The sequence below is a fragment of the Mchenga conophoros genome, linkage group LG10 (genome assembly GCF_057382185.1).
Source record: "Mchenga conophoros isolate Kocher_MC1m ecotype Shallow Benthic linkage group LG10, M_conophoros_male_GT1.1, whole genome shotgun sequence".
NCBI classification, from domain to species: Eukaryota; Metazoa; Chordata; class Actinopteri; order Cichliformes; family Cichlidae; genus Mchenga; species Mchenga conophoros.
In genome coordinates this window covers 27,498,029-27,510,929 of record NC_140535.1, presented here as the reverse complement: position 1 = coordinate 27,510,929, position 12,901 = coordinate 27,498,029, and positions in this window count along the sequence as shown.

Sequence of the window (12,901 nt, the reverse complement as noted above, 5' to 3'; positions counted from 1 at the left end):
CCGCAATATCATCCTTCTCATGTGTTTTTTGACCTCTGTATTTCTTTCTTGGGACTCTGTACTGTGAAATAAATGAGCATGACATCGCAATTCTGCGGCTTTTTCTTGAGGAATTTCTAAAGTAATGATTTAGGATAAAAAGTTTTCACAGAAAAGTCCATTTCCACCATTGTGGAGTTTAACGCTTCAAGTTTTTAAAAATTCTGCCACCTCTGTATTCATACTTTTCTTTTAGTTCGATTGGATGCTGTTTTTGTTCTTTGACTCTAATAGAGTAGCTTTGCCCACAAATTCACAATTTAAAGAATAATCCTTATTTTTCTCATACTGGGCCCCTCATTACTTCTGATTGTCTGAAAGAAGCCCTCATAGCCTCTTTCCCTTTAAGTCAGCACTGGCTTCTCCTCACAAACAGCAGGTTTGGACAGTCAGTTAAAAACACTGCAAAAAACTGTATTAATCCAAGCATTAGGAACAACCTGTGTCGGGGGTCCGCTCACAGTCGCAGCCCATCCAAGAGAGAACTCTTGAAACTATATATTATCAAAACATGGATGTGTATTTGCTTTCATGAAAAATTATCATTGGTAGAATACAGCGGTCCATATGTCACCTAGGCTCAGCTAGCTATGCAAAATTAACCCCTGGAGGATCTTAGAAAAATGCATACACTATTGGTCTTAGAGCCACAAATCGACCCAAGACCCTCCAGGGGTTAATGAAACTGGCAACAAGGATGCACAACTTCTAATTTGCTCATATGTGCAAGTGGTTCTGTGTCTCCTTGTTAGCCCTGCAACAGACTGGTGACCTGTCCAGGGTGTACCCTGCCTTTTGCCTGACGGTAGCTGGGATAGGCTCTAGCCCCCTGGCGACCCTGAATTGGATAAGAAAATGGATGGATGGAAACAAAAATGTGTTTATTCCTGTTCTAAGTGGACACATCCCAAAAGTGCGCTTGTCCCAGGGAAAGATCTCTCACTCATCACTCATCTGGGAGTGGGACTGTGAACAAGTGCATCAGATAGAAGGAGAGAAGGAGAACAGACAAGGAGACACACATGAAACACAGTATCATTGTTTCCATTAATACCAGAGACTTGACGTTTTAGTAAAGGTGCATTGTGATGATTATTCTGAAGGGTAAAAGTGAAGTGATGTTGAGGACACCTAGATTTGTGAAGGCAATAACACGAAGACTGAGGGAATGCAGGATTTTTAAACTGGTAACATAGGTGTATCTACAAAAAATTGAAGATGAGTTTGAATCTCTGACTTTGGCCTCAAGGACAGAGGTCAAGTTTTCTAAAAATCTTGAGTGCAATAACTTGAGAACAAGGCAAAATCTCAGATGAGTTTGAAGACTGGTGACCTTCATCTCAAGATCAAGATCAGAGGTGACATTTTCTGCCTAATTGTATCTATTTATTAAAAAAGGACAAAACTGATCATCAATACAATTTGCTTTAGGCCCATGACAAATTTGTGGCAAGGTGTATATGTCAACTTCATTATTTTCAATCTTTCCACCATTACACCAGTATAGATATGACAGGAAAAAAGAATAGCACCATAGGCATCCTTTAAGAATTTCATCTGTGGCAAAAATCCCAGTTGGGCTCGCATCAGGAAGGCTATTTGGTGTAAAATGAAACATGCCGTACACGCTGTGCCAACCCCTGGTGGCAAAAGGGAAGCTGAAAGTAGCGTCACACCAGACTGTGAGCAGAAAAAATTCATTTTTGTGTTTGTTCGTTTAAACTACACATCTACTTATTTGATTAAAAACTGCTTTAAAAAGTGTTGTTAAATCGACAAATGTGAGTCAGAAACTGGAAGAAAAAATAAAAAAATTTTGTGCTTCCAATTTTCCTCGTTGTCTTTGAGTCGAAATGTAACCTACAAAGATCATAAATGGTTTTTAGCGTTCCGTTGCGTGTGTGTGTGTGTGTGTGTGTGTGTGTGTGTGTAGTTCAGCTTTACAGTAGGAAGCATTTAAAACTTAAGAGGCCTAAATTGCTACCTGGACCTTCTGGGCCATTAGCTGCCTTCTGAGGAGAAAGTGCAGGGTTGAGGGAGATGGACTGTAATATGCTCGCTACACGTCCGTTGACGCAAATTCGACTTAATGACATCCATCAGTCACATCCTCGGGGCTCCATACATGAACAATTAGAGGCCTGCTTGGTTGCGCTCGATGGTAATCGTTCACATCAGCTGGGTAATGACTCTGTAAAAAGCCCCAACAACCTGTTATCAAATGACAGTTTTTCACATTATTAAAAGAAGTGGTTGCTTTAAAACTAGGTGCATGGCTGTAGTTGACACAGCTTTTATAGTTTTTTTCTGGACAATTTACTGTAAAATTAGTGCGCATACATTAACTTGCTGATGTGAAAATCAACTTGCATTCAGAGGCCTGAAAACCTTTTTCCTCAATCAGCGAGTTAGTTTTGTTTGTCTTACTGTGCTGTTTTTGTATGGTTTGAAGTGGGTCAGAGTCTGTTATAAAAGCACAGTTTCTCATGTCTTACTCTAACCTTGAACCAGAATTTAGCCATATTTTATTCATGTTGTAAAATATGCACCCAAACAAGCCAAGTGAAACAAATTACCAAAGTGCTCCAAGTCTTTATGAGCTGTAATATTAGGTCAATTTTACCCATATCCTTCCTTATAAGGATATATTAGTCATCAACTCACAATGATAAACCCCTTGGAGACTTTTCCTAAGCTTATGTCATGAGTATAATTATTCTTAATGTGATTAAACTTTAAAACCCACATGAACAATAACGTTGTCCTTCATAAACACAGATTTGAAATGTTTGACTGTCCTGAGGTGAGAGCATACAGTATATTCAGAGTAAACACGAGCCCTGTGTTGGAAAAGAAATAAAATAAATCCAAGAAAGTTTCAGACTAATGCTGAAGTGTAGTGCAGCTAATAAGACTAAAGAGGAACAAAAAACCAACAGCCTTTTAAAATGTGAAGCATTCTAAATATTGTAGATGTATTTTGGTGTGTCTGTCAAAGCTGCAGCGCTTCCAGTTCTTGAGGCTGGACATAAGAGTGAATATGTACAATTTAAGTGGAATTTATGACCTACTAGTGTCCATTCGAGTAGCCCTGAGGCTGTGCAAAAGTCCAACAGCACATCACTCAAAAGTGGTTACGCTATACGTAAGTAACTGAGGTGGAAAGTAGCCTGGTACAATTATATAATTTTTTTAAGGATCTGTTAATGTTACTGTCCCAGAATAACTCTTTCCAACTGCAAACGCTCCACTAAAAGATATTTCAACAAAAGATAACAAAGCAGGCACCTGGCTATGTTTCAAGGTAAAATGTAATCTACAATTTTCAACAGTTGGAAAAGTTGACACTTCAAGTTAAGTCAAGTGGCTTTTATTGTCATTTCAGCCATGTGCAGTGGTACAGTACAGAGTGAAACAAGATAACGTTTCTCTCAGACTCTGGTGCTACATATGACATATAACAGACAATCAACACAGGACTACATAAAGTGCAATGTACAAAAATTGCAAAAAAACAAGACAAGACAGTGCAACACTTGCCAGAACAGGACGATACAAACACAAGACAGTGCAATCGAAATGTGCAAAATACTGAGTGTTGTGTCAAAAAGTAACTTGGTGAGAAGATGTGGTGAATCAGCTGGGAGCAAATAAACAAATCTCACACTTATCTCAATAAATAAATATCTGAATATAAACATGTGAAAGCTGTAAAAGGATTTTGGGTATTTTACTTCTTGTCAGAGTTTAGCTGGTTAATAATGTTTGAGCAGGCTTTGGTGGATGACAACAAACCATTCATGTGTGTAGCAAAAGGTGGACTGCATTTGCATAAACACCAGCTTGAAACCATCTTTAGGTTTTTATTCTTTAATTAGTCTGTTTTTGTAAACAGTGACTAGTGGAAGTCTTAGCGAGCATATTTTCTACCAACAGTGGAAGCTGTTGTTACCCTCAGAGGTTAAAACTGTGGTTATGGTTGATGATTTGGTCAGTGCTTATCCAAAACGTTACGTCAACACAACAGTTAATGCTTACATTTGAGAAATTCTTGACTTAATGATAGGTGTTGGTGGTCAGAAGAAATGTGGCATCTAGGAGCGCCTCCCACATTGACGTACTGAGAAACTGTCATTGGTTTGTGCCCAATGAGCCTATGTGTTGTACTTTTGGTGGCACCAAAGCACGTCACATGGACTCTGTGTCTGTGCATGCAGTTATTATGATTTTGGATTCTTGACACTTAAAGTTATGAAACTTCCAACTTCTCCAGTGTTCCTGCTTCGGTTTACCCTCTGTGGACAACTGACATAAACATCTGTTTCTTTCTTTTAAAGAAGCCTCCTTCCAGCTTGTTATTGGTTCATGTGGTCGTCTTGAAGGAAGTGGTTGTCGTCGTTGCTGAAAGCGGGTGTGAATGCTGCATTTTTAAAAACAAAAGTGATTTATGAGACCTCTGGGTTCTTCTTTTGTCTTTACAGCTGTGGTTTCGTCTCGACTGAGTGTCTCTTAAACACTTAAAAGGCTGCATCCTTTGTCTTTCTGTCCTTGAAAGTCGAGAACTCGGGCCGTCTGATCCTGGAAAAAGCAACTGCAGTCCCACTGATTATCCTCTCACCTGCTTCTAATACTGCTTGTCTTCAGTCATGATCTTTAAATTGCTTTAAATTTAGTAAAACAAATTCCAACTGTTGCTGGATCCAATTATGTGTGAGATTTATTAGAGAACAGAAGATGAAATACTGCTTGTTATCATTTTATTAAAACAGGCCAGAGAGTTGGATAACAAGGTTTGCAGGAGACATTAAAAGTTATAACATGCTATATAATATTTTAAGATGTGTTTCGGCTTCAGCGGTCACTGATTTTGTATCTTGGAAGTCAGTCGTGTAAATTCCAGTAATGCTAGAATTGATTAATTCCCATCTTCTTATAAGAATCCGATATCTGCTGTAGCGTCAGCAGTGATTAATTTGGGCTTATGGGAATGTTGTATTCGGTAAACAGCAGCCAGGGTCCAAAAATGAAAATGTAAACAGCAACAAAGGCTCGGAGTGTTTCCACTGAATTCAGGGTAAAACAGGTTAGCACAGTGAGTGGTTTTATTGCTCCCCCATGGGGAAAGCAGTATGTCTGAAATGAGTTATCACCACAGACATAAATCTAGTCTGACACAACAACTCTGCTGGCCAGGAAACGAGTCAGTCAGTGAGTGAGTCCAGTGTGTCAGCAAAGCTGACAGCTGAATGGACTGATTGGACAACTGGGCAGCCAGACGAGCAGGATTTGGGACGCCGGTTAAGTTAGAGCTGAGATGAAAACCAGCAAGTGCTAATGAAGGAGTGACATTATTCAGTTATTGGCTTTGTAACCCTGTCCAGACTGATAGATGTCAATGACTTTATTGCTCATCTGTATCTTTAGTTCTTTTGGCCTACTTCACTTTGTCAGACATGTTATTTAAATGATTTCTTGATTGGATAGGTCTGGGTGTGAAATTGAACCCAGTTTTCCCAAAAAATGTGGTTGATTCATGACTGATTTCTAAAAACTAAGAAATCAGGAAGGGCTCACATACTTTTCCACAGCACTCCAAGTTTTGAGGTGCAGGAAGACCAACCTGGGAATTGCTGGACTGTCTTCTGTGCTGACTGTATAGTTTTACCACATTATACTTAGAAGAAAAGGTGAGTGACTGAGCTCTACTTAAACATAAAAAGTACAGATTCTGATCTAAAAGACTAAAAAACATCTTGGTCAAGTTTTATTTGTATGAATACGATTTTGTTTTTCTCAAATTAAATCTGGACTAAGTATTTAAACATAAATAAATCTAAAGTAACACAGTATTACAGCGCACATGCTACAGGGTATTTTACCTGTTTAATATCTGACAGACCAGCACAGTGCATTTCTGGACGGTGCTGCTTTGCACAGTGGAAAAAGGATCACCCTGATCAGACTTACAGTCAGTTAATCACATCTCCCAGCAGTGTGATAAACTCATTAAAAAAATCCCAATTTTCTCTCTTTGCATGCACATAGACAAAAAAATGGCTGCCTCATTTCTAAATGGCAGTTTGTGACGTTTTTATGTAGGAAGTTTGCAATGACGGTCACAGAGTTTTATGCTTACAGACTCAAATTTCCCTCTGCTTACATGCAGCAATAAAGAGTGCTTTAAGAAAAAGATGGTGGTGGTAATAGGAGTCACTCATCATTTACAGAGGAGAGTGTAGGTTAAATCCCCCATAGTGCCAAGTGTTTTTTTTTATTTCTCTGGTGCTATTTTATCATAATTTTAAGTCACTTTTATTTTTAGATTTAGGCACCAAGAAACTTGCATTTTAAATCATTTTAATCTTTTTTCTTATAACTGGCCTGTTAATCCTCAAAGGCTGTTGATGTTGTTTCTTTTTTGGAAAGCTACATTAGTTTCTAAATCTCCTTTTTTATAGATTCTCAACAATATGTGATGCACAAAATATACTATAACTGAACTACATCAGATTTAAAGGTATGTTTTTTCCTCAAGACATCTTGAATTGATCCAGCTCAGTATGCGATGTATTTGTACAATTTCTGGGAACGATAAAAATATTTCTCCATTGTTGCGCTAACGTTGTGTTTGTGGTTGGTTTGCTCCTTCTTTGGTGGTGAAAAAAACCACAACACTACTTTTTTGCTGCAAATCAGTCAATCTGTCAAATTTCTCGACAGGATTCCTTGAAAAGTTTTGTTTTTGAGTGACCTGAAATCAATGTCAAGATGAAGAAGAACAAATTATCCACCCATGTGTGAAAATAAAAGTCACTAAAATAAAAGAAAATGGTTAAAATCTTGATGTGTGAGCCATAAAGCTGACATTTGTTCAGCTCTTCTATCATTATTTCAGAGTTACATGTCCACATATATGAGAGAAGATGGTTTATTTGACTATAAGCTAACTTTTTAACACCACTTTCAAATCAGCTGTGCAAAAAGCCAGAAAATAACCTGGTCTGGAAATACTGTTTTTGAAATTGGATGCAAATCTGAAGAAAGGCACAGACTTTCTGTGTCTGTCTTCACAATGGAAGCCCAATTTACCCACAATAAAAAGCCCTGGTTCTTGGGTTGTAAACGTAAAAATACTTTTTAGATATGTCCCATTAAGTCTGGACCGAGAATGAATCAGTGTGTGTTTTGGTGGTGAAGCTAGAAGGGCCTCTATAATTCATCCAGCCAGGCCACCGGCCATAGAAGTCACTGAATAACGAACTGTCTCACTGGCCAACTGCCGCACTGGCTTTCTGGCTGATGAGGCAGTCAGGTGATTACAAGGACGCCATTCGGTTTTACAGCAGAATAATATGGCCACTGTTCGCTCTCTTTCCTTTCTCTCGCGCCCCATGAGGATATAGAGGGGGTCGGCAGGGGAGTAATTAAGGTTTTAGGGAGCTGCCTGGCTGGTTCAGGGGTTAGAGGGTAAAGAGTTGGGATTTATTAGGGCCATAAATCAAACACAGACCTCTTTCCCGACATCCCTCCTCCGTAACGCCCCCTCTTTAAAAAAAAAAGTCTTTCATGCATAGATAGATAAATGGATAGATAGATGTTTAAAAAAACTGTTACCTCACACACACTGAGGCTTTCAGTTCTGACGCACAAATCTTCCTCTGATGTTTGTGAACGTGTCAGCTCCACAGAGGTTCAACTGTACTCCAAACTGTCCTTAAGGACCCCAACACCTCTTTGGTTTAATAGGAAACAGGGACGGTCAGTCAGTCAGTACAGAGGTCCTCCTTCAGTTGCAGGATGCAGGGAAAAGATACCCAACTTGAACTTGATGTAGACTTAAGCTTACTTCTTAGCTTCTTCATCATTGTGGGTGAGGATGAGTGTTTTTATGCCATAATTCTGTTTAATGCCAATAAAGATTTTGCGTAAATATCTAGGACTGATGAGATCTAACTGCAGCACTGGTTTAAAACAAATCACAGAATTAACAAAATGATTTATAGGTTGAGACACTTTGAAGTAAATTTGTCCAGCACTGCCAACATTTCCATCTAGTGAAAGCAAATCTTAGCGTTTCTGTTTCCAATTATTGCTGCTCATCAAACAGCATTGCATGGAGCCTAACTAATATCTTTGCATGAATTTGCATCCTTAATATAATATTGGTAAAGTGGATGTTTTTCTGAAACCTTTTTTCTCTTAATAAATGAAATCATCATTTAAAAAACCTGCTCTTTGTATTTACTCAGGTTATCTTGGTCTAACAATAAAATTTGTTTGCTGATCGGAAACACTTAAGTCTGAAAAATGTGCAAAAAAAGTAAAAATTCAGGAAGGGGGCAGATACTTTATGACAACACTGTACATTCTCACCTATGTACTTATCAACTGAGACACTTTTCCAGTCGGTTTTTCCTGTGTTGTCTTACGTAGATTGCATTCTCCTGGTTTTCTTTTCATTCTAGTTTTCTTTATAGATTTTGTTACATAGTTATTAACTTTTATACAGTTTTTCTTTTGGCTTTGCTCATCGCCTGCTGCTCACCTGGTTTGTTTGCCTCACTGAATGCCTGCATTGCCTGCATTTCAAAGATTTCCCTATACAGATGATTTTGAGCCTTAATAAACATAAATGTAAAATAATTTTACCATATAAAAACGCAACTCCTCTACAATTGCCATGAAGAGGTTAATTGGCTATGGGCCCAGAACTGTTTTTGTTTTTCAACCAGACTGTAAATGTGTTTATTTCTTCTCTAAAGTCGAGTATTTTATGATGATTTCTGGCGGCAGACTACAAAAAAAGGCCATTAGAAGATCTGCAGTTTTACGCCGGCGTCATTTTTCAGTCCCGGAGGTTGCCACCGAGTCTGGAGCTGCTGTCTGATGACTGTTATCTTATTCTTCTATTGCTCTTGATTTAAACAACTTGATTAGTATTGATGTGATTTTAATGTACTGGCTTATTCTATCCTGTGTTTCATTTCATCTGTGCTGATTGGCTTGTTTGTAAATGCCTAAATCAAACCCATAAAAGTGTTTAAAAAAAAAAGGAAAATGTTTTGACAGACCAAACTAGACAGTGAAAAACAAATCTTCAGAGCTCCTCTTCCATCACCGGCCTCTTCTGTCCTCTCAGTGTTCAGAGGCTATTTTAATCATTAAAGGCTCAGGAGTGCTGTGGGTGTGTGTGTGTTGGTGCTCTGATTGAAGGGCAGCCATTGAAGAGTATGGTTTCGTGGTCTGGACTAACAGTATGCAGGATGCCATACAGGCCTGGGCTGACACAGCTGCACCACACCAAGATCATAGCGCATGTGGTTAATGGGTGGGTGTGGGGAGTGGAGGTTGTGGAGATGGAGAAGCAGCGTGTGGGTAAGGGGATGTTAAAGCATCACATTATAGTATGTAGATTAACCCTAATTCAAATTCTTAATTTAACAGTTCTCACTGGGACTGAGAACTGCCCAGTATGGTCTGTGCTGTAGTCAACTCAAAGGAAAAAAAAGAGGCACCCTCATTTTCCTTTGGATCTAATTTGTCATCTTTTTTTTCTTACAGAAAAATACCATAAAACTTTCGGACTTTCAGAACTGGAGACACTGCAATGTCTTGACAAACATCAGTATTGCAAATAGGTGCGAGTGTAAAGTTCTTTGACTCTAAACCTAGAAGCCTTAAACGATACTCGACTTAAATTTGGCCTGCCTTTCTTTTATGCCTGCTCCATGGTCTAATAGATGTCTAATCTGTTTTCTTCCTAAGACTTTGTCTTTATCGTCATGAACGATTATTAAATATCAGTAAGGGGTAATTTTCAAGGGAATGGTCAAATAAAATTTAGTCATGTGGTCATTTTTCCTTCTCAGAAAATGTCAGTGATGCAGGGAGCCTGTGCCTTTACTGGAAAAGGCTCACATGTCGTAGGAATGGATCGACCAGATCCCCATTATTGTTGTTATAAAGGGAATATAATTGTTGCACTTTCACAGAGCAAAGCTACCCCCCCCCCCCAAAAAAAAAAAAAACAAACAAACAAAAAAACAGGACCCACACTAGAGGCAGTGTGGTGCTGCCCAGAGAGACAACCTCAGAGAGCAGACTGGCCAATTTTTTTATTTGTTTTTTTCTTTTTTTATGGGCTCAGTCACAGAATTTTATGCTTGAACCTCATGTCAACAATCACAGGAAGAGGGTAAATAAATCTTGTTTGTCAAGGAAAGTGTGTTTTGTCACATTATAAAGTGGTTATTAAAGGTTTGAACACAGATTGGAGACTTTCTGGATGGAGTTTGTCTGGTTCCTTCAGGTGTTTCATGTTTTTTTCAGGTATTCTGGCTTCCCTGCACAGTCCAAAGACAGGCGCTTTAGTCTAATCAGTGAACCTCAGGGGTGTGTAGATCAATCCAAATATTGCCGGTAATGCCGTCAGATCAATACCAGTGCCATAGGATCAATACTTTGTTTCTATCCTATAGATTTTTCTTCTGGAAATGAAAATGTAGACCTCAAACATCCACTATGAAAAATGTCTGGACCCATTTTTTTGTTGGCTGTCACTTTTGTCTAGAGACTGTAGAACATTTAATCAACCTAAATTGACCCAAAGTGATTTGGAAACTGGGACATTTACATTACAAGTCTTCAAAGAAACTGCTTTCAATATATAAAAAGGTGAAAGGTGAATTGTGTTAAGTAATTATTGTGGCATAGAATAAGATGCTCTGTCAAGATATGGTTGTAAGATATGACTTGAGTGGTCAGTACAGGACTAGCAAAGCGCTACATAAATGCAAATATATTAAGCTGAAAATTAAAAATTAGAAGTGACACAACCTGAGATAGTCATATGCTTTCAATAGCAAAAAATTATATATATTATATAACCACAAAAAAGAAAACACTGCCTGCTTTAGACACTTAAAAACTGAGTTTAAAACATAATCAAAAATGCATTTACATTTATTCATGATTCTTTTAACTACATTAAAAATTAATAACTGAATCTGTGCAGTAAGGAAAGAAGTTTGATAGTTAAAACCATGCTCAAAACATACAATAAGTAACATTTCTGCATCAAACATATTACTTAAGTAGACAGTATAATGTAATCGGATGTATTTTGTGTTAATTTATCTATCGATCTATTTATCCATCGGCATGCTTTATTAACCCTGGGGATTTAAAATATTACTATTAAAGATAGAAGAAGGCAGTCAAAGTGTGAGGTTAAAAAAAGGTTCAAGTAAAGGTCTGTGCTTCTCTGCTGTTTCTGTTGCCGTCCAGCATAAATAAAATTCAAGATTCATCTCCTGGCAATATCTATATGTCCTGTAAGTCTGAGGCTAAGGTTGTAATATGATTAAATGAATTGTGCATTTTTGATTTTTATCATTTGATTTATAAGAATTCAGAAAAAAATTAAAACATTAAAAAGAAACAAAAAACAAACACCACACCAACTCTTTCATAAAGCTAATGGTGAATTAACTTAAAAACGTATAAGATTGTTAGAATAATTTATCATTAGATGGTTGTATCGAGTGATTTTCTTCAAGATTTTGTAAATGAAAACACCAGAAATTCAGAGAAGCGCAGTAGAAAATAAAACAGAGCCTGTTTATTAGTGTTATCAAAGCGATCCACTGATGTCTCCCCACTTACAGACAGTCCACTCTCTGCTTCCTTCCCTCAGCAAAAGCCCCCCCCCTGCTCTCCCAGTGAGTGGCCCATTGACATACCAAGGGCTGCTTTCAGCGTGCCTTCATGTCTGTGGCTCTTTTTAGCAGCCTGCGTCTCCAGCGAGTGTGGCCTGACAGAGGACGTTTTCAAACCAGCTCTGACACTGATGAAACACCTCGGTAGAGTCCAGGAGCTGTAGTTAAACACACCGCAGTGAGAGTGCTGACTGAGACCATGAATCTATGTGTGTGTCTCTGTGTTTATGACTAAGTAGTTTTTCAAGAGTCGTTTGGCAAACAGAGGCCTATTTGATGCATGAAACTTTGAATCCACACTTGCACTTGGAGAAAACATTTTTCCAGATAGCTGCCAAATGCAATTTGATGTTATATATATTTGGAATAAAAGTCCGATTGTTCGACTTTTAGAGGAGCAGGATGTATTTCTTTTTCCCCATTTATGCTGAACATTATGGATTGAATGAAAAGTTGTGACAGCGGCAAACTAATCTTACTTTTTAAATGAATCATTAAAAGTGTGGAAGCCTCATCATATTCACAGGTTAGAGGAGGGCTTGACAGATCAGACTGAAAGTGGAGGTGGTGGTTTACTGTACAGGTCTCATTAAGAGCTCTGGAAGAATATGAGGCAACAGGAAGTTGGTTCTGTTGTAGTGCCCTGCTCTGCCCTGCTTCATGCCATGGTCTGCTCTGTCTCAGCCTGTGTGTGTAGATGCTGAAGGAGATTGAGTGTGTGAGAGAAAACACATACACACTCTAAACTCAACAATACCACCTAAACCCCTAACCCCGAAACAAACCTACTCCCAATTCTAACACTTGAAATGACCACCAGTCAAAATGCACTTCATTGCAAGCATGAAAGCCTTAATTGGTCCTCAAAAAGGCAGAAGATTATTTTTACACAGGCACATGCGTGCATACTAGGAGCAGAGCAGTAGTTTCCTGGTTGTGGAAGTGAATGTGACTATTACTGGGCTTTTAATGTCTCCAGATTGCAAGCCTTGTTCCTGCCCCCGCATCCGCCGGCACTCCTCCGTCCACAACTGTGAAATTGGGACCATGTGTTGTTGCTGCAGTCCTCCTTCTCCTTTCTGGACTCCTTTTTTTTTTTGCCATCTTCCTAAATTGGGTTTTATCAGCATCCCTCAGATTAAGAA